At 43.6% G+C, this 18,515-nt stretch overlaps 1 long non-coding RNA gene across 2 annotated transcripts in view; it reads right to left on the reverse strand.

The window, feature by feature from the left end:
* The window catches only part of LOC105716367 (uncharacterized), a 41,107-nt gene extending 23,918 nt beyond the window's left edge, over positions 1–17,189 (reverse strand). The window contains exons 1-2 of one of the 2 annotated variants that reach the window (XR_001107268.2): positions 17,110–17,189; positions 15,453–15,542 (exon numbers count right to left, since the gene is read on the reverse strand). This is a non-coding gene — a long non-coding RNA (uncharacterized LOC105716367). Of the gene's footprint in view, positions 1–15,452; positions 15,543–16,269; positions 16,322–17,109 lie in introns of those variants that run through there. The other variant, XR_010338704.1, reaches the window with a different exon arrangement.
* Between the last annotated feature and the right edge of the window lie 1,326 nt (positions 17,190–18,515).

Below are 18,515 nucleotides of genomic sequence, written 5' to 3' on the forward strand. Positions count from 1 at the left end.
ACTTTTTTTTTTTTTTTACTGACTGCTGGACAGTGTGCATAGTATAAAGATGAAGATAAATAGTACTTATGCCTGAAAATGGATACACATTTTTTTGTGTGTTTGAGAGAGTCTCCCTCTGTCGCCCAGGCTGGAGTACAGCTGGCATTATCTCGGCTCACTACAACCTCTGCCTTCTGGGTTCAAGTGATTCTTATGCCTCAGCCTCCCGAGTAGCTGGGATTACAGACGCACACCACCACACCCAGCTAATTTGTGTGTTTTTAGCAGAGGTGAGGTTTCACCATGTTGTCTAGGCTGGTCGAAAACTCCTGACCTCAAGTGATCCGCCTGCCTCAGCCTCCCAAAGTGCTGGGATTACATGTATGAGCCACTGTGCCTGGCCACATTTACACATTTTTAAAATTAGGTCATTAGTGGGTCAGGGAGGATGAATCAATCTGGTCAGGAACTGAGAAGGGGATTTTGTTGCCATAGTTACCTTCAGTGGCTGCTCCGTGGCTTCAGATTGCTGTAGGGTGACCTCGTGCTTGGTGTCGGGGCTGGACGCTGGAGGGTTTTTCTCAGTGTCTCTCTTCCATCCTTAGCTTTCTGCCTTCCCGTGTCCCTGCGCTACCCGGAGGATCTCCTCCCAGGCTCTCGTCTCTTCCGCAGTAGTAAGCTGCATTGCTTGTGACTCAACGCTTGCTCACCCAATTTTGTGGGGCAGGGGGAGTGACAGAAGGGGGAATTCTCTGTTGGAAGGAAGGGGATTCTCTGTTAAACTGGTAAGTCGTTTGTGCCTGGGTCTCAGAGGTGTGACCTTCTTACTGATCCTGCCTTTCTTCCCCACTGTAAGCCAAATTCTGCTTTTCCTTTAGGTCTTGTGCAAGACATAGCTTCCTGCCCTTTCTCCACCAGCAGGAGGCTGCTAGTTGTATTGGTGCAAGATTCATGCTTAGAATGTTTTCCTACCCCTTTCCCTGGCGGAAAAAGAATGTTGTCTCTGACCTTTTCCCCAGTTCCGGGGTCCTCACTGTGGGGCTTCCTCTCAGTGGCCGCTTCTCCTTCAATAGCTCACAGCTTTGGTTCCGCAGGGGAGAAGTGTCCTGTGGCAGGCCCCAATCTCCTCCTCCTTTCAGGTCTTAACAAACTAGAGAACTTTCCGTTCTCCCTCCTGACTCAATCTTTCTTGTGGGCACTAAACAGAAGTCCATGGAGAAGAAACGGCTAGTAAGTGTGACCTTCCCTGGTGTCTGGGATCCCAAGGTTTTTCTACTGTCACCGTAGCCCATGCTTAGCTTTTACCGAATCATTAAAAATTGTAGTTGACTTCTTCTTACCTACTAATACGGTATCCAATGTTTTGACTGCCCATGCTCTGCCCAAAGGGAAGCCAATGCATGGATCTTCTCTCTTCTCGGAAGCGCCTGTCTTTGCTTGGTTTTCAGGCTCCAAACTCAATTCTCGGATAGGTTTAAGAAAAGTTATAATCTTGTAGTTTATCTGGCTTTTTCTTGTTATGTGGGGGTAATACTTTTTTAGCTTTCTATATCCTTGGTGAAAGTAAAGTCTATCTATATCTTTAACTCTGCATTTCTTTTTTTATTTCGAGATAGGGTCTCACTCTGACACCCAGGCTGGAGTGCAGTGGCGCAATCACAGCTCACTGCAACCTCAAACTCTGGGCTCAGGCGATCCTCCCATCTCAGCCTCCTGAGCAGCTGGGATTACAGGCGTGTGCCACCATGCCTGACTAATTTTTTGTATTTTTATTAGAGACAGGGTTTTGTCTTGTTGCCCAGTCTGGTATCAAACTCCTGGGCTCAAGCAGTCTACCCTCTTCAGACTCCTAAAGTTCTGGGATTATAGGCATGAGCCACCGTACCTGGCCTAACTCTGCATTTCTTAATTTCAAAAAATTTTAAAGAGATCCAAATTAGCAAAGCAGTATCATATGTTGAATCTGGTTGATGGTTCCATGGCCTGGCAAAGAATTTTTTAGCTGGTCACATCATCTTGAATTAAAACATTTCCCACCTACCATGCAATTAGATGTGGCCATGTTCCTACATTTTAGCCAATAAGGTACAAATGAAAGTGTGGTATAATAGTTCTTGGGAGTTTCTTCAGAGAAAGAGGAATTCCTGTGGGGTAGGATGTGGGTGAGATTTCTGGAGTTCTAACAACCATCTTGCAAACACAGCGGCATCCCAGGAATGGCACAGCAGAGAGCTGGAAGTTGCACCCCTAGCAATGATGATATAGAACTGCCAGACCAGCCCTGGGCTGACCATCTACAGACGTAGTTTACATGAGAGAAAAATAAATGTCTTTCTTGTCTAAGCCAATGTTATTGCACAGAACGAAGGGGAACTCATTCTGCTGCCACCGATCTTGTCCAAACTGCTACACTTGGTGACATATTATTTGGTATGTTTGAATTATTTCATAATTTAAAGCTTTCATTAAAGCAAAATTTCATGGACAGTAAAAATATCAACAACATATAAATATGCATTGAGGAAGAGAAATATATCAACCTTGCTTCTCTCTAGGTAGAGAGATTATGTGTGCGTTTTTTTCTTTTATCCTTAGCCATGTCTATTCAAATTTTCCACACTGAGCATGATTCATTTAAGTTTCTGCTGTGCTAAGGCGAGCTTCTCCGCCTCTGCTGGCACCGGTATGTCATTGCCTCTGGGCTGCTTTTCAGAGGACTCCTTCAGCATGTGCTCTTTCCACAGCACCTCTGCAATTTTCATCTTTCTTCGTGAGCCTTTTCCTCCTGACCACGTGGTAGCCCCATTCTGAAGCTGGAATTATCAATAAATAAAGACTTGGATTTGCCTCTGTCTTTCCCCACACTTAATACTTCCTTCTCCTGTTCACAAAAAAGGAGATTTTCTCCCAAGCAGTGACTTCAACTTCAATTAGGATCTCGTGGTTTCAGCATCCTTTCTCAAATGTCTTGGAATAACTGCTAGGCGTTGTACTGGAGACCATAACATTAGCTAGGATCCCTCAGGGGCCAAGAACCACTGTCTCCTTGAATTCCAGATGATCTGCTACTTCACAGTAAGTTCCAAACTCACCAAGAGTATCCAAAGCCCCAGAGTTTGAGGATAATCTTTGTTTCCCTCCTTGTTCAAGACAGTAAAGTTTACCGACCTAGTATATTCTTTTTTTTTTTTTTCTTGAGGTGGAGTCTTGCTCTATCGCCCAGGCTGAAGTGCAATGGCGCGATCTCGGCTCACTGCAACCTCCGCCTCCTGGGCTCAAGCAATTCTCCTGCCTCAGCCTCCTTAGTAGCTCGGACTGCAGGCACACACCACCATGCCCAGCTAATTTTTTTTTTATTTTTAGTAGAGATAGGGTTTCACCGTGTTGGCCAGGATGGTCTCGATCTCCTGACCTTGTGATCTGCCCGCCTCAGCCTCACAAAGTGCTATTACAGGCATGAGCCACCATGCCCGGCCTGACCTATTATATTCTTTATTTATTGAAGCATTGAAAATTACCCCAGCTGGGCTACAGTCAACACAAAGTTCAACTGGGACAAGATATACTTTCAAACTCATCTGGTGGCAGGTGGCAGGTTTCATCTCCTTGTGGGCTGTTGGGCTGAGGACCCAGTTCTCTGCTGGATATCGACTAGGAGATGCCCTTGATTTCTTGCCTTGCAGGTTCCTCCAACATGGCAGCCATTTTAAACATCAAAGCATACAAGCCAAGAAGGCAAAAGGGAGAAGGAGGGAGCAGCAGCAAGAGAGATTCCTAGCGAAGTAGCGATCACAGCCTCCTGCAACCTAATCGTGGAAGTGACATCCCTTTGCTTTTGTCATATTCCATTCACGAGAAGCAGGTCAATAGGTCTGGCCCCAACACAAGGGGAGGAGGTTACCTAAAGGAGTCAGAACCAGGAGCTGGAGAGCCCTGCACTATGTCTCAGAAGTCTGCCTACTGCACGAGGTCGCACCATCAGTCCAAAAGTCCCCTTCAGTTCTTCCCAGGAGATCTAGCAGGACCTCAGGCAAACTGGACTCCAGATGACCCCTTCTGCTATCCTTAGTTCTATACGTACCAGCCCAGACACATTAATTTCTACTTTCCAAAGTCATTCTTCTGTTCTCTATTTGTCACACAATCAAATTTAGCTTAGACTTTCAGAGAATGAAAATGGCAGACAGACAAAGGGAAAGCTTATCTGAAGTTTAAGATTTTAAGGATGCTGCCAGTTTCCAAAAGCAATTCTGCCCTGGTAAAATAAAATCCTTCTTCTGCTTGTCCAGGACACTTGACCCAGAGCCCAACAAGGCGGTATTCCCATTCACACTCACTGAGGCCACTCTGTCTTCCTGAGTTATCTTGGCCCTAGTCTGTAGCTCAGCTCCTACAGAGGGACTTAAAAGGAAACAACCGTTCTTGGTCCAAAGCAATGAATAGACAAATGAGTCATAAGAGTCTGGGTTCTTCACCAGCATAAGCAGTTCCATGAATCGCCTCTATAAAAACCCTGCCCTTCTAGCCCAAGCCATGTTCCAAGTGCCAAAACCTTCCATTCAAGGGTTTTATAACTCAGCCCTGTGCTCGGAAATGTCACTGCACAGAAGAGAGCCTTTGATCTCTGGCCATACGCAAGCCCACAGTCTGCAGTGAAGCGTGGTTTGATAACTATCTGAAGAGAAAAGCACTTTGGTTTCCTCTCATCTATTTCTCTTCTACTTTTAATAAGCTGCTTAGCTTCAGGCATCTGCCCTCTGCCCTCCATGCTTCATCTCAAACAGAAGTAAAATGGGCCTGTGGCTGTGTGCTTTGAAAGCTCATGAAATAACAATAATAGTAGCAAACATTCATAAGGGGCTTACTGTGCACCAGGCACTGTCCTAAGCAGTTTCTGTAGGTTATACTATGTAGGTTTTCGCAGATGAGGAAATGGAACCATAGAAAGGCACTGAGTGGCTAGCTCTCTGACAAAGTCACAGTCGGAGAAACAGAGCCATTTAACAGCATTTAACATTGCTGTTAAAATCAAGCAATGCATCTCCAAAATGCATCTTACCCCTGTGCAATGAAAGAGAATACAAGCCCCCTCAGAGAAGTGAAAATGTGAAGTCAGAAATGTGAGTATTTCTTTTTTTGTTGTTTTTTTGAGACGGAGTTTCGCTCTTGTTACCCGGGCTGGAGTGCAATGGCGCGATCTTGGCTCACCGCAACCTCCGCCTCCTGGGTTCAGGCAATTCTCCTGCCTCAGCCTCCTGAGAAGCTGAGATTACAGGCACGCGCCACCATGCCCAGCTAATTTTTGTATTTTTTAGTAGAGATGGGGTTTCACCATGTTGACCAGGATGGTCTCGATCTCTTGACCTCGTGATCCACCCGCCTCGGCCTCCCAAAGTGCTGGGATTACAGGCGTGAGCCACCGCGCCCGGCCGTGAGTATTTCTTAAAAACAGAGAAGCTTTGGAGCAAACTCCTTCAATCTAGAAACACTTTTTTTTCCAGGTACTGTCTAGAAATCCCTTCAGTAAGAAAACTAAATGGCCAAGCCTTTAAACCAAACCAAAATGTTTCCTGAGCTTTCAATGAATCAAATTGAACTCAAGGCCCCAAGTCAGAATAAATTATGCTCTAAGATATGTCAGAAGCAGCAGATTTCTTCTGTTGACTTTTTCTACCATTCACTATAAAGACATAAGGGCTCTGTTGCTGCCCAATTGCTTTATTAAAATATATATATATTTGAGACGGAGTCTCACTCTGTCGCCCAGGCTGGAGTGTAGTGGCAGGATCTCGGCTAAGTGCAACCTCTGTCTCCCCAGTTTAAGTGATTCTTCTGCCTCAGCCTCCCAGGTAGCTGAGATTATAGGCTTGAGCCACAACACCCTGTTAGTTTTTATATGTTTCGTAGAGACAAGGTTTCACCATGTTGTCCAGACTGGTCACAAACTCCTGACATCAAGTGATCTGCCCTCCTTGGCCTCCCAAAATGCTGGGATTACAGGTGTGAGCCACCATGCCCAGCACAAAACCTTTCTTACTTATTCGAATTGAAAACTTCTATGATTTTAAAGCGTGTTTTCATTAAGTGTGTGAATTCATAAAATACGGTTAGGTAGTAAGACAATGTTCACAAATCAGATCTACAATCTATCTTTTCAGACGTCGCTGTATTCAGAAATTAGTTATCCAAAATTAACTCCAGAGAAGTCTGTAGGTACAAATAGTTGTTATAACAAAAGCTACCTTTCTTTTCTCAATCCATGTCATGTGCTTCTAAGCCCCCTCTCTCAGAAATGGGGTGGGCATGTGTGTCCTCTTGGTGAGACCACTTCATCACCCTAGCCAACGTGATTGCTTCAGAGATGGCTACATAGCCCTAGCTGGACCATTAAAAGTCTTCGAACCTTTGCTGGAATTATTGAGAAAGAGAGAGTTCAGAAAGAACTCAGTATATAAAAATACTGGAGTTAATAAGCAAGTAAATTTTTTCCTTTTTTTGAGGCCAGTCTTGCTCTGTTACCCAGGCTGGAGTTCAGTGGCACAATCTCAGCTCACTGCAACCTCCACCTCCCAGGTTCAAGCAATTTTCCTGTCTCAGTATCCTGAGTAGCTGGGACTAGAGGTGCCTGCCACCACACTGAGTTAAATTTTGTATTTTTACTAGTGATGGGGTTTCACCATATTGGTCAGGCTGGTCTCGAACTCCTGCCTCAGATGATCCACCCACCTCAGCCTCTCAAAATGCTGGGATTACAGTCATGAGCCATGGCACCCAGCCTAGCAAGTAAAATATTAATACAAGCTTATAACTGCCCCAGGCCACCAGATGAGGGAGCGCGCACCTGAAAAGAAGCCCATACAGAAGAAAGCAAATAGAAATAGCTTCCAATGATCCTGTGAGGGCACCTGGATCCAGCTGTACCTGAATCTCCTCCAACGCTATGCAGTTAAGTATGCCAGTAAGTCTTTTTTTGCATTTAAATCTGTGCATTGGGTTTCTGCTGCTTGTAACCTAGGGAGTCCTGACTAGTTCCTAGGAGCAGGTGTGCTTCCAGATCTTGTTCAGTTACTACTGACCACAGCAGGTAGTGTGAAATGACACCCCAGAGAGCTGGGTATTTCAAAGCCACACCCACATTCTGGGTGTGTCTGTGAAAGCAATCGAGCAGCAGTGTGCACGGCTGGAGCCTGAGAGCTCCTAGGAAGGCCCAACCCTACAGCTAAAGGTCATGTAAAGATGTTGTGGAGAGCTAATAAACAACACACACACACACACACACACACACACACACACACACACACACACACACTAGGCAAAAATGCCACATATTTTCTTCACAGAGGAAATAACCATGAACAAAGTATGGTTATGAGTCAGTAACTGACTATAATTAGGGGCTCCCCTCCCACCCCAGTAATATCTGAATCAAGGCAGAGAACATTACGGCAGTTCAGCAGTTGGTAAAGAACTAACCACATCTTTCTTGATGTTTTCCATGACTCCATCCTTGCAGAACAGGCCACTGCAAGTCAGAAAATAGCTTCCTAGGAGAATTTAATACTAGGTAATGGGGAGTTTCCTCCCCTCTATCAGAACCAAAATAATTCTACCTTAAGCCCTGGGGCTTGTGGCTCAACATAACTCAAGCATCCACTCTAGGAATCCCCCATCTGCTGCGTAACTTTCGGTCCATTTGTGTTTCAAAACTATTATGACTAGATATCCATACGCAGAAGATTGAAACTAGACCCCTATCTCTCACCATATATAAAAATCAAATCAAAATGGATTAATGACTTACATCTAAGACCTGAAGCCATAAAACTACTAAAAGAAAACATTGGGGAAATGTTCCAGGACATTGCTCTGGGCAAAAAAGTGGACAACTGGGAACATCTCAACCTAAAAAGTTTCTGTGCAGCAAAAGAAAAAAATCAATGAAGTGCAGAGAAAACTCACAGAGCAGAGAAAAAATCTGCAAACTACCCATCTGACAAGTGATTAATAACCATAATATATAAGGAGCTCAAACAACTCTATAGAAAAAAAAAAAAGAAAAATCCAATTTAAAAATGGACAAAAGGTCTGAATAGACATCTCTCAAAATAAGACATACAAAAAAGGTCGGGCACGGTGGCTCACGCCTGTAATCCTAGTACTTTAGGAGGTCAGGATGGGCAGATCACTTGAGGTCGGGGTTCAAGACCAGCCCGGCCAATATGGCAAAACCCCCATCTCTACTAAAAATACAAAAACTAGCTGGACGTGGTGGCTCACGCCTGTAATCCCAACTACTCAGGGGACTGAGGCAGGAGAATTGCTTGAACTTGGGAGGTGAAGTTTGCAGTGAGCCGAGATAGCACCATTGCACTCTAGCCTAGGCAACAGGAGACAGCAAGACCCTGTCTCAGAAAAAGAAAAAGAAAAAAAAAAGACATACGAAAGATCAACAGTTATATGAAAAAATCCTCAATCTCATTACTCATAACAGAAATGCATATCAAAACTACAATGAGATATCATCTCACCCTAGTTAAAATAGCTCTTGTCCGAAAGACAGGCAGTAACCAATGTTGGCAAGGATGTGGAGAAAGGGGAACCCTCATACACTGGTGGTGAGAATGCAAATTAATACAGCCAAGATGGAGAACAGTATGAAGCTTCCACAAAAAAAACTAAAAAGAGAATTATCATATAATCCAGCAATCCCACCGTTAGGTATGTACCCAAAAGAAAGGAAATCAATATATTGAAGAGATAGCTACACTCTCGTGTGCTCTTATCTGCACTCATGTTTATTGCAGCACTATTCACAGCAGCCAAGGTAGAGAATCAACCTAAATGTTCACCAACAAATGAATGGATTAAAAAATATGATACATAGACATAATGGAATATTACTCGGCCATGAAAAAAGAATAAGATCCTGTCATTTGCAACAACATGGACGGAACTAGAGGACGTTATGTTAAGGGAGATAAGCCAGGCACAAAAAGACAAATATCACATGTTATCACTCAGATGTGGGAGCAGAAAAAAAATGAAACTCATGGAGACAGAGAGTAGAAGGATGGTTCCCAGAGGCTGGGAAGGGTCGTGGGGTCGGGGACAAAGCGGAGTTGGTCAATGGGCACAAAAATACAGTTAGGTAGAAAAAATGAGATGTAGTGTTTGGCAACACAATAGGGCAACTATAGTTAACAATAATTATTCCGTATTTCCAAATCAGTGAAAGAGTAGAATTGGAATGTTCCTAACACAAAGAAATGATACATGTTTGAAGTGATGAATAGCCCAATTACCCTGATTTGATCGTTACACATTACATGCTTTATCAAAGTATCACATGTATCTCCATAAATACATACAACTATTAAATGTCCATAAAAATTAAAAATAATTTTTAAGAACAGTATTACCATATATATAATAGAGAAGAATGTATAAAATGTGTACGTACACTTTTATTTGAGACAGGATCTCACTTAGTTGCCCAGGCTGGAGTGAGTGCAGTGGCGCAATCTCGGTTCACTTGCAGCCTCAACTTCCTGGGCTCAAGCGACTCTCCCACCTCAGCCTCCCAAGTAGCTGGGATTATAGGCTCATGCCACCATACCCAGTTAATTTTAGTTTTTCTTTTTTTTTTTGTAGAGATGAGACTTCACCATGTTGCTCAGGCTGGTCTCAAATACCTGAGCTCAAGTGATCAGTCTGCCCTGGCCTCCCAGAGTGCTGGGATTCCAGGCGCGAGCCACCATGCCCAACCACACTTTCAAAATAATAATAATAACACAACAATGTACCCACCACCTAGGCTGAGAAACATTAATACTTTACAAGTCATTTTAAAGTCCACTCCCTGCCCTTCCCTAATTGCACCCTGTTCTCCCTCACTCCCCAGAGAATTAACCACTGTTCCAACTTTAATGTTAAGCTCTCCTTTGCACTTTATTACGTTGTAGCACAAATGTATGGATCCCTAAAAAAAAATTGTTTCATCTTGAAAATATCAGTAATCAGCACAACCCTAGCCCTGGAAGGAACAGATAATATCACCACTTTTAGATGAAGGCTTCCAAGAAAAGAAAAGCTGAAGAAATCTCCAGGTCACGATCTGTCACCAGCTGCCCTGAGTGTTTATGAGAGCCCTTTCTGGTGAAGTCGTAGGGCCAGAACATACCAGTGAGTATGCCCTCAGTAACATAGGGCTTGCCACAATTGGACCATCAGACAGGACTCTCCTATGGACCAGGCAGAGGATGTCTACCACTCTGAATGGATGGACTATACTCTGAGTTGAGTATTTTCTGCTTCTAAACCTGCCATGACCTGATTTCAGTTCTTGCCAACTGGCCCCCAGGAGTAAGTGAAAACAGAAAAATTCTGTGGGGTGAAATAAATGACCTTAGAAGGTCTAAGCAGCAGTGATGTAGGAATTTCATCAATATGTGGTCAAGACAAGATTAGAAGTTAATGTGAAACCCAGGCATGCTTTCCTAAAGTTGAAAAAAAAAAAGTAAATGGCAGCAGGGGAATTGTTGGTAGCACTCAATGTGTCTCTCGAGTCTACTCTTCTCTGCACCGCTGGCATGGCTCTCATTCTGGGATCTTCTCATCCTCCAGGGGACTCTCTCTCTTCTAACTAGATCTCCTAATTCGTCTTAAAAAAGACCCAGTTTTATGGATTTTGCACACCTGAAAATGTAGTTTTTCACCTCTCAAATTGAAGTGATAGTTAGTATATAGAAATCTGGAATGGAAATAATTTTCCTTCAGAATTTTGAAGGCACTGCTCTATTATTTTCTTGTCTTCAAGTTTGGGATTAAAAAGCTCAAAGCCACTTTTGTTACCGATCGTTTGTATTTATCACTTTTTTTTCCTTTGGAAGTTTGTAGAAACTTATTTGTTCCCAATGTTCTGAAACTTCACAACATGTGCCTTGCTGTCAATCTGTCTTTACTCATTTTGTTGTAAATTCAATAGACCCTTCCAATCTGACAACTCACGTCTTTTAATGCAGACAAATTTTATTAAACTATTTCTTTGATGATTTCCTCCCCTTTGTGTTCTCTGCTCTTTCACTTTAGAAACTCACGTTCTTCAGACAGTAGATCTCCTGATCCTTTAACTTTCTTACATTTTTAGCTTAGTTTCTATTTCTGTATTTTTTATTCTACTTTCTAGGTAATTTCCTTTTCTTTTACTGAGTTTCTAATTTCTAGTATCATGTTTTTAATTTCCAGAAGCATATTTTTGTCCTCTAAATATTTCTTTTTATAGATAGCATCTTGGTTTTTTTTTTGTTGTTTTTTTTTGTTTTTTTTTTTTGAGACAGAGTTTCGCTCTTGTTAACCAGGCTGGAGTTTTTTTTTAATCCATGGAGTATCCTCTCCTTTCTCTCCTTTCCTTCTGGAGGTTTTAATAGTAGGTTATTTTCTATTACTTTCTTTTCTCCCTGTCTTACCTGTGTATTCTCTAAGCTGTTGTGGGTTTTTTGCTTGTTTCATCCCAACCTGTCATGTTAGAGACTTTCTCAGATAACTAGTACTTCTTGACCATCTCCTTATACGAACCAGTAGAGAAGAAAACCTGATTGGAAACTCTGAGCATATGATGAGCTTTGTTGACTTTGAACTTGATTCTAGGATTGTATGGATAGTGCCTGTTATGGTAAAACACTGATGTCAGTATATTTAGGCATTTTTTTCTTGATCTGGTCAATTTCTTTAAAAAAAAAAAAAAAGCCTTCTATCCTCCTGCCTTGGTAATAGCCTTGGTACCAACATTCTGGTTGGAGGAACATTCTGGATTTTTTTTTTTTTTAAGGCAGAATCTCCCTCTGTCATCCAGAATGGAGTGCAGTGGTGCAGTCTTAGCTGCAAACTCCACCTCCCAAGGTTCAAGCAATTTTCACGTCTCAGCCTCTCAAGTAGCTAGGATTACAGGTATGTCCCACCACACCCATCTAATTTTTGTATTTTTAGTAGAGACAGAGTTTTGCCATGTTGGCCAGACTGGTTTCCAATTCCTAGCCTCAAGTGATCCTCCTGCCTCGGCCTCCCAAAATGTTGGGATTATAGGCGTGAGTCGCCACACCCAGCCTTCATTCTGAATTTAGTGTGCATATGGCCACTCAATCCTGTTGTTGGCATGGCATTCACTGGTCTTGTGCTCACACCCACAGATATATCTAAAGTATCCCATCCAGAGGCCCCTCTGATCCCCTAAGAGACTAAACCTTCAGACCTCTGGACGGGTAAGGGCAGTATGAGTGACAGGACAAACATAACTATTGTTTCACTGTGTTCACTTTTGTATGGCTTTGCCGTTTACAGTTTTTCAAGTTCAGCCTCTTCTACTGTATTTCTGCTGCCCTCATTTATTCCCGCTAACTGTTGAGAAGTTCCACACAAAGGCCCTCTGCAGAAACTCCCCTAAAAATGCCTGTGAGAAACATGCAAACACCTTCTCCAGCTATCGAGAGTCATTGGCTGTAAGCAGGAAAAAGGGTTACATGTTGGCTGGAAAAATCTCTCTCATTGTGCAAGTCTATTCCATCTGTGGTTACTTCCTGTTCATTCTGCTATCAAAGGAGCCCCCTGTGGTCAAAAAAGCTCCACTTGATGACTTTCTAGGTTTGTTTTCTAAATAAATATTCCATGCGCGCATAGACTAGTTAAGATGTTTATATACATCATCTCGTTTGTTCCTTACAACAATAGCCCTGGGAATTAGGAAAGGTGAGTATCATCAGTATTATTATTACTCCTTTATAGATGTGAAAACTTCGGCTGAAAGAGGTTCCATAACTTGTCAAAGATCAGATTATACCAGGCACGGTGGCTCACACCAGTAATCCCAGCACTTTGGGAGACCAAGGTGGGTGAATCACCTGAAGTCAGGAGTTTGAGACCAGCCTAGCCCACATGGTAAAACCCCATCTCTATTAAAAATACAAACATTAGCTGGGCATGGTGGTATACACCTGTAGTCCCAGCTACTCTTGGGGCTGAGACAGAAGAATTGCTTGAACCTGGGAGGTGGAGGTTGCAGTGAGCCGAGATCACGCACTCCAGCCTGGGCAATAGAGTGAGACTCCATCTCAAAAATAAATAAGATCAGATTATATGCACGAAATAAGGCCAGGGTTACTGAGACCTTCTGCCCCTCATGCACACACTACCTACTGTACCGCACTACATCACACAAATTAGCAGTCTTCATTTAACTTTTCACAGACCAATTTATTTTTCATTGTTGTTAGAGACAGCATCTTGCTCTATCACCCAGGCTGGAGTGCAGCAGTGTGATCATAGCTCACTGCAGCCTAAAACTCCTAGGCTCAAGCCATCCTCTTGCCTCAGCCTCCCGACCAGCTGGGCCCACAGGGGCATGCCACCATGCCTGGCTCAGGCCAGTTTTAGAGAGGAGAAAACTTATAGATCTAGAAGAAAAGCTGAGGTGTCTTCTCACAATCTGTGCATTTCCTCTGAGAAAAAAAATATGAGTGGTCCATTTCAAAAATCTAGAGCTTTTGCCCTTGAATTACAGCACTGAAGTCACCTTATGATTGGTGACTAAGGTGCTAAGAGGTTCAGTGAAAACTTACCCTGCAGACAATGGATATGGCTTCATGGCCAAACACGTGCCCAAACTCTGAGTTTCCATTTTCTTCTATGCCTCAGTCAGCCCAGCTTTGCCCCTAATGTCTTATTCTTCGATTTCAGCTGGGCATAGTCAGTACTGAAAACAAGTCACAGCTTTTGAGCTTTACTTAGTTACAAAGACTATCTACTAGTATTGAGGAAAGATACTCATTTTGTGGAGCTTCCAAATCCCTGCTCCTTCAGTTTGATTATCTGGATTACATTAAAGATATAATGGATGCACAGAGACATCCGATGAACAGAGCATGTCACAAAAATTATGCGTAAATTACATTTTTGGAACTTGGAATATATTTCCCCATAGGGAAATTGTATTGTGCTTTTTTTAAAGGCATGACTAAATGATGAAATATATGGATAATAAAGTTCCCAAGCCAGCACCCAAAAGCCTGTTAAGTGTGTTTTTAACCCACGATATACCTAAAATATAATGCCAAGTTAGTATTTCAGATACATTTGGTTCTGGGCACTAAATGTGGTTTTTCATAGGAAGACACATTTTTCCAAGTGGAAACACCTCTAGTGCCTAAGCAATGTAAGGGCAAGAGACCTACCATTTAGCTTCTGCAAAGCATTAAGGACACTGAGTCACAAAATGGTTAATAACGTTTAGGGTGCATCAACACCGCGCTCGGTTGATAACGTTTAGGGTGCATCAACACCGCGCTCGGTTGATAACGTTTAGGGTGTATCAACACCGCGCTCGGTTGATAACGTTTAGGGTGCGTCAACACCGCGCTCGGTTGATAACGTTTAGGGTGCATCAACACCGCGCTCGGTTGATAACGTTTAGGGTGCATCAACACCGCGCTCGGTTGATAACGTTTAGGGTGCATCAACACCGCGCTCGGTTAATAACGTTTAGGGTGCATCAACACCGCGCTCGGTTGATAACGTTTAGGGTGCGTCAACACCGCGCTCGGTTGATAACGTTTAGGGTGCATCAACACCGCGCTCGGTTAATAACGTTTAGGGTGTATTAACACCACGCTCAAAGACACGCAGGTAATAAATGGCAGAGCCAGAATTTAAGCCCAGGTTTATCTCAGCCTGTGCTGTTCCTACTAAGCTTAGTTATCTCTGTAGATTTATATTCCAGATATTCTGAACTGAGGACAGCCTGTCTCCCCACTACCCTACCCCACTTCCTCCGGTACAGTAAGGGGCAAGATAAAGGATGGTACTCCAGAACAGCAACCCCAAACCTGACGAGGCATCGGAATCACCTGGAAGGCTCGTTAACCACGATTGCTGGGCCCCATTTCTTGTGTTTCTAATTCAGTAGGTCTGAGTAGGTCTAAGTGGGGCCGTTACTGACAAGCTCCCAGGTGATTCTAATGCCGCTGGTCCAGGGAGCATGCTTTGAGAACTCTTTTTTTTTTTTGAGACGGAGTTTCGCTCTTGTTACGCAGGTTGGAGTGCAATGGCGTGATCTCGGCTCACTGCAACCTCCGCCTCCTGGGTTCAGGCAATTACCCTGCCTCAGCCTCCTGAGTAGCTGGGATTAGAGGCATGTGCCACCATGCCCAGCTAATTTTTTGTATTAGTAGAGACGGGGTTTCACCATGTTGACCAGGATGGTCTTGATCTCTTGACCTCGTGATCCACCCACCTCGGCCTCCCAAAGTGCTGGGATTACAGGCTTGAGCCACCGCGCCCGGCCTTGAGAACTCTTTAGGGCTTCCCTAATAAGTCATCTCAACAAATAGCCAATCCTTGAAACAATCAATGATTTTCATAGCTGGTAACAAGAAATGATGAAATTCACTGAACTCTTGAAAAGCTATAATTATGATTAGTACCTGAAGGGTGCCAGCAGGCCATGGAGAGACGATATAAAAAGAAAACAAATGTTCTCAGCAAGGTTGCTCTTCATGCATAGATTTCATTTTCTGCAAAGAAGAAAAGAAGCAAACAGCACAGAAATCAGCAGGAAACGTTGGGCTTTGAAGACAAAAGCAGTAATCGGGCATGGTGGCAACAGCATGATAACTACAAAACAATCGCGTTTACCCCATTGTTTCCCCAATGCCTACAGGGAAGCTTAATCAGCCAACACGTATTTGTTGAGTTCTTACAGTGTGCTCAACAGGAGTGAGTAAAAGTGTGGGGAATGGCTCTTGACCTCAACCAGTTACAGTGATGCCTCATTGATCAGTTTCTTGGGAAAGGAAGCATGCCACAAAGTGAAATTCCCAAATAAGTAAAGCTAACTCCTTAAAGCAATCAAATGTCATTTGAAGTATATTTTTTATTTAAAAAAAAAAGTCTTTCTGAAATCTATACCATTCTACCATTTTAAACAGAACACAAAAGCGTGGTTTAAGTTTTTCTTGATGATTCTAGGCCAGCAGTACAGATCTCTCTCCCTTTAGAATATTAAGTAATGACCATAGGATATTGAAGAAGTATGCTGCTGTTTACCCTACATTAAAAGATCCCAAGTCTGGGCTTAGTGTTTGGATATTCTACATCAATTGCCACCTTATCTCTGCCTTTATTGGTCCACCTTCTAATAGCTTCATTCACTTCTCATTTGCTGTTTCTGCTCTGCTATGGATTAAAAGCATCTAAAGTTTGTAAGAACCAAGCCTATGAGCGAAGGCCTGAGTATCTTACCTACAAATCGATTGAGTTTTAGGAGCTGGCCTTTGACTTCTTATTCCTGACAAGGTCTCACGTGATGCTGATGATGCAGGTCAAAGAACCACAGAACTTATTAGAGCTTCCCTAATGAGTCATCTCTGCAAATGCAAATACTTCTTTCCTTAGCGCAGGAAGCCAGTTTGAAGGCTTCTAAATATACCTTCACTTTGAGAGGATGTTTGGCCCAACGGAAAGGATGCTTCCTTTCTCCTTCTGAACAAGCCCTGTTAGGGCCCTATTTTCATCTTCTGAAATTTTCTAAGTATTCAGTATAGGGTGATAGTCCCTGCCTCCAAACTTGTGTCACCTACTCATTGGATGTATACATAAATAAGGGTTGTATAAATGCACATAAATGTTTGAGCACCCCCCATAAGCCGGGTGCTAAGTGGATGCTTTCATCTGTCATCTCCTCTAATCCTCAGGCACACCTTACGAGCTGGGAATGAATAGCCCGAAGTCCAAGCTCAGGAGGGGGAGTCAATGACCCACTCATTCAAGGTTATACTAAGTGGCATAGCTGAGATTCCAACCCAAATCTTTAGGCCCCGAGGCCAACACGCTTTCCATTAGACCACAGCTACTGCCCCATTGACAGCAAACCGAATGTTGGGGTGCAAGGAAAGATGGCAATTCAGTTTTTAAAAAGACAAATCCAGCCAGGTGCAGTGGCTCATGCCTGTGATCCTAGCACTTTGGGAGGCCAAGGTGAGTGGATCACCTGAGGTCAGGAGTTCGAGACCAGCCTGACCAACATGGAGAAACCTCATCTCTACTAAAAATACAAAATTAGCTGGGCATGGTGGCACATACCTGTAATCCCAGCTACTTAGGAGGCTGAGGCAGGGGAATCCCTTGAACCTGGGAGGCGGAGGTTGCAGTGAGCCGAGATCACACCATTGCACTCCAGCCTGGGCAACACAAATGAAACTCTGTCTCAAAAAAAAAAAAAGGCAAATCCACAGCAAGCATAATGGCACCTCCACCCCACACCCAGACCCGTGGTAGGCAATGTTCTTTCCTGCTGCATATGAACATCCTCAGATCTTTTCCCTAGAAGCCAGAACGAATTAGTTAGAAGAGGCACAGAACACAAACCCACAGCCTTAGCTTCACTTATCTGGAAATTACACTTGGTGTTGTCTCACTGAGAAACATTTCACTAAGGGCCATGTGTGGTGGCTCACGCCTGTAATCCCAATGCTTTGGGAGGCTGAGGTGGATGGATCACCTGAGGTCAAAAGTTTGAGACCAGCCTGGACAACATGGTGAAGCCCTGTCACTACAAAAAATACAAAAATTAGCCAGGAGTGGTGGCACACGCCTGTAATCCCAGTTACTTGGGAAATTGAGGCAGGAGAATCTCTTGAACTCAGCGGGGTAGAAGTTGCAGTGAGCCAAGAAGATTGTGCTGCACTCTAGCCTGGGTGACAGAGCAAGATTCCATCTCAAAACAAAACAAAAAAAAAAGAAACACTTCTCTAAGAAAGTGGAAAATAAAATGGAATTTGAAAAGGCAGATAGGTAATGCTGGATAAGGCAGACATTCTGTAGAACTGATAAATTATACCTTATCCTATCCTGCACCAATGGTTCTCAACCAGGGGGCAGTTTTGCCCCTCAAGTTGACATCTGGCAATGTCTGGAGATATTTTGGGTTGTCACAGCTTGGGAGTGCCGCTGGCATCCTCTGGGTAGAGTCTGAGGATGCTGCTAAACAGCCTGCAATGCACAGGACACTCGGCCTCCCTCTCAGCAAACTGTTAGCCCAGGATGTCAGCAGCGCCACGGCTGAGAAACTGTTTTAGATTACAGCACACGTAAAAGAAGAAGCAGATTATGGTTCCTTGCAGATGTTCGCTGCCTCTCTATCACATTAGTAAAACATAGTTAGGGAAGTGAAACCGCTGGCTTTGGGTCTGTTTCTGGTTGCGCACACACACAGACTGCAGAAGTCTCACTCGTTTCAGTTACTGCTGGCTGCAGAACTTTTTTGTTTTCTTCCAGCCCAGAAGACCCGAAGCAGCATGGATGTTACCCAATGTGGCCTTTGGCTCTGCTCACATAGTTTCTCTTTAATCAAAGGAAGACCGCAGTGGGGATATTTACAAGGAAAGGGAAAGTGAAAGGATGAAGGGAGGAGAAGACCAGAATCACCACAGTCAGCCTCCTTCTCCCTGATGTCAGGGTGTTCTCACAATCCTTTGGCTCTGATTATT

The sequence above is a fragment of the Aotus nancymaae genome, unplaced genomic scaffold (assembly GCF_030222135.1).
Source record: "Aotus nancymaae isolate 86718 unplaced genomic scaffold, 86718_ANA_hifiasm-v0.15.2.pri h1tg000064l_0, whole genome shotgun sequence".
NCBI classification, from domain to species: domain Eukaryota; kingdom Metazoa; phylum Chordata; class Mammalia; order Primates; family Aotidae; genus Aotus; species Aotus nancymaae.